Consider the following 4,596-nt stretch of genomic DNA (forward strand, 5'->3'; position numbering starts at 1 on the left):
AGGATATAGAACATGCCAGTGGAAATTGTACTCATAATCATAGGAACACTAGGCACGATCCCAAGATCCTTGAAAAGGAATCTGGAAAAACTAGATGCCGAAGTAGCTCCAGGACTCATGCAGAAGAGTGTGCTACTAGAAACAGCGCACATATATAGTGAGGAAAGTGATGGACTCCTAAGGAGGCAGGATGCAACCCGGAACCCCGCACTATGAAAACCACCCAGTCGAATAGGATGACTGTGATAGACCAATAATAATAATAATAATAATAATAATAATAATAATAATAATAAATAATAATACTTTAAACAATGTTCATAGTAGCATGAGTCTTGAAGTGGAGAAACGAATCCACAGTTCTGTATGGATACTTTTCGATCAGATTCCCGAAAGCTTACTGTAAAGATTTATTTTTAAATATACGTACCCATGCAAAACTGTGGATTTGTCTCTCCCTACTACTACTACTACTACTACAACTACTACTACTACTACAACTACTACTACTACTACTACTACTACTACTACTACTACTAATAATAATAATAATAATAATAATAATAATAATAATAATAATAATAATAATAATAATAATAATATGAAATTTTGACATTAGAGTCACAAAGAATGAGCCTTTACCGAAACTAGCTGTTTATTAAATTGATATATAGTCTCAGGAATTTTCACCGACTTAATTTTCATAAATTACAAATGTTTTACCCTCTCTCTCTCTCTCTCTCTCTCTCTCTCTCTCTCTCTCTCTCTCTCTCTCTCTCTCTTTCTCCCCCACTTTGTTTCAAACTTTTCCTCTTTCGGCCCAATTCCATCTCCGCAAGGACTGATAAACAACTGCTTTTCTCATCTTTTCGTTCCAATTAAAGATACTGATTGGAGCCGCAGGGAGACTTGGAGTCCTTTCGCCTTGTATTCTGCAAGATGTTATATTAATACACAGAGAGAGAGAGAGAGAGAGAGAGAGAGAGAGAGAGAATGTTCATTACATGTTTATTGGACCTTCACATACGGGCGCACGGTGATGCTTTTTTGGCGAGCATGCGCAGTTGGTCACTAGCAGGTACACTTAATGATAAACCAGCGGGTTTCGAAAGATCTCCAATTAAGTGTTCTTGTGTAAGTAATAAGAAAGATGGGAGAAAGTTTATATCAGCTTATACTTCCCGAATCTTGTATCTGCCTGCATTATATGACGCTGCTTTCAAGGAATTTAATGAAGCAATGTTTTTTGTTCGGTGTATTCCGAAAAAAAAGGGCTATGTCATTTAGTGGAAAAATTGTAAAAAAAAGTTCCTTTACACATTGACTGGGCGCTGCAGATTTTACGTCTATTGACCAAAAGCTTTAAAGATCGTTTTATTGAATAGATGCAGCTAGGGCTGACAACCACATAATATATATATATATATATATATATATATATATATATATATATATATATATATATATATATATATATATATATATATGAACTTTTAGTGTTTTATATGTGTATAATATAAACTTCAATGGTTTATATCCATATAATAAGCTTATATATGTATATGTAAACCTAATTGGTTTATATTTATATATTGACCATTCTTATGTCTTTTGCAAGAAGGCTGCTGGCCTCGTTCCCCTTCCAGTTCCAGCTGCAACCTTCCACAGTTGACTAATTACCAGGTGCATAATTTCACTGATGGGGTCAACAGATGCACAATGGATATTTTTGGAACGGTTACAAGTCGTTTCCCCTCCGTGGGATTGAACTCAAGTTTCTCACGGTGTGTAACTCGTGTGTTACGTCATTTGTATCCCGATTTTTTTGTAACCTCATGTAGAATGAAGATACCTTGGTCCGGGCTTCTGGACGGTACGTAATGTCCCTGTGGTTGGGACTTGCCGTCTCCACCCGTCATTATTGTCGGTATGGGGTCTCTAGTATACATATAAACCAACAGCAACTAACGAAAACAAACTTTAAGATCACGACTGTAATAAATTGACTCTAGCATTCATACAAATCCTTGACATTGGGGACAAATTTTGTAGGTTTCATATAAAAACCTTGTGGTAGCTCGCATATGATTCTGAAGATATTAAAAAAGTACCTCACACTAATTTTGGGGAGATCGCATCTTTCCCAAATGGCTAAGTTTCACTTTGAAAAAATCAAGCTTGGTTTCGATGTCTCTTAAGCCGTTTCCGTAAGGAGCATTGGTTTTGTTTTATTTTCTCTCCGACCGAATCAAGGCCATGGTCTAGCTCATGATGCTTTCCTTCATCTATGTCCAGTGGCTTCTAAGTATAGCTTTTATATTTCTATATTTTGACTTACTGATAACCCCGGCCCCACTACATGGGAGTTCGTTAAGAACCTTAGTAACTCGAAGCCCAGATAATAATGTATTTATTCTCGCTCACTCCGCTTATATAACCTGAGATATATTTACGGGATGACAGCATCTCAGCATTCAGGGCATAGTTGAGCCCCTGAGCTTTGTAGCAAATCCAGGCCATCAATCAGAGACGTTCATTTATAATGGGTCTCCGCCTCTGCTATAGACAATGACGTCCTCATTGACGATGAGAAAAACAACGAAATCATTATTTTTACTTGATTTCGAATTCGTTTTGCCTATTTTTTTTTTCCACTGTTTTTTCCGTTGTTGTTATTACTTCTAAAAAAAAAAAACCTTGGAATTATTTTATTAATTCGTATTTCCTTCATTGCGCATCTTGGTGAAGCAGATATTCCCAGAATCTTACGAACATCGACAAGTCGGGGAGAAGCCTTGTTTCAAAGGGGGAGTTAATAATTAGTGATGGTATTACCTCTCCCCTTCTTCGGTACAGGAACCAGTCGTGTTTGCCCCGTCCTGATAATTGCTCGTGAACCAGATTTCTCAAAATTTCATGATATTTTAGGGGAGTCCTTTGAAATGGCGGCTTGATGTGAAGTCGAGATCTGCCAAGTTTGGCAGTTTTGAAATCTACTAATGTCTTCGTATTCGGTTTGTTATTTTGACATTGTTAGTAAGACTGACTGTGAAAATTGTATTAAAAATGATACGTATTTGTTGTTCACCTGCGATAGATATGCTGTAGAAAACTTTGTTATTCAACTCTTTATTCATATCCTAAAATGTTGGAACAGTTCTGGCTCTTTAATCTGTAGGGCAATGCGCCGTATGCGTTCTTGAACTCCATTTGACCAAAAAATTACCAGTAATGATAATAGATAAATAGCTAAAATAACATGAAACATGAAATTAAATAATAGAAACATTCTGTACCAGTTGTGGAAGGAACTTCAAGCTAAACGTGTGGGAATGTTACTTCAAGCACTGGTGAACGGTAAAACAGGGTATTAGTAATCTACTGTATGTTGAAAGAAAACTAAGAAAACACCTTTTAATATACATAAGAAAACACCTTTTAATATACATGGCCTTGTATAGTAGCTGAGTCATGTAAGTAAATCTTATGCCTGGATGTTTGTTACAGTAACTGAGCGTTTAGAAACTGATTCTGAAGCACATTTTGCTGTAGGTGTCATTTTGTAACCGTTTTCATTTCATAATCCGATATTTTACAGACCAAAACAATGGAAGAAAATGAGACAAAAAAAAAAATAATAAAAGAAGGAACATTTTTATATCTCTCTGACCATTTATATCAAGACGTTCAATATAATAATTAGCAGCGTTACCGACCTTGGTGTTTTGTACAAAGACGACATTCTAACAAACCGTTGGTACCTTTCAATTGAAATTTCGGATAGCAGTAATTCCCAGAACGAAAATATGAAGTAATTCATCCAAGCAAACTTTTATTGCAGAGTGATAAGGACTTGGAATACCAAAACGCGAATGTGTTTACTCGTATTGCATGATGAATGCCCAGTCATTCTCCGCCCATTGAAGAAAAGTCTATGGGAACGGGATTGCGTTTGCCGCGGGTTCCTCCGATACGACAATTGCAGTAAACGAGAATCCATTTCCATCTTCTTGAACTCCTCCTTCCTTCCCCCATCCCCCGCCCGCCTCCACCCTTACCCACCCCACTTCTCCTTACCCTTAGTCCCTCAATTTACTTTCTTCCTCCTGCTCCCCATCCTATCCCCTCTCGTTCCCTCCGCCTAACTTTTCCCCTTCCCCTCCCCACGCCTCACTCCCCCTCCCTTTCATCCTCCCACTTCTCACCCTTCTCCCTTCCCTTGCTACACACCCTCCCTTTCTTCGTCCCACTCTCCACCCATCCCCATTCCATCTCCCTTTCTTTATCCCACTTCCCACCCCTCCCCTACTCTTCCATCCCCTCCCCTCCCTTTCTTCCCCACTTCCCACTCATACGCTCCCCCTCCTTTTCTTCCTCCCACTTTCCGCCCATCCCCCCCCTCTCCCCTGCCCCCTCCCCCCCCCCCCTCCCCTCCTCCCCCCTCTCATCCCCTCCCCACACACCACTACCCTCCCCTCCCAATTCCAATTCCCCATTCCCTGTCTTCCATTTTCAACCCATCCCTTCCCTCCACTCCCCTCCCCACTCCCCTCCCTCCCTTCCCCACTCCCCTCCCCTCCCCTCCCCACTCCCTCT

This window comes from Macrobrachium rosenbergii, chromosome 11 (genome assembly GCF_040412425.1).
Source record: "Macrobrachium rosenbergii isolate ZJJX-2024 chromosome 11, ASM4041242v1, whole genome shotgun sequence".
Lineage (NCBI taxonomy): Eukaryota > Metazoa > Arthropoda > Malacostraca > Decapoda > Palaemonidae > Macrobrachium > Macrobrachium rosenbergii.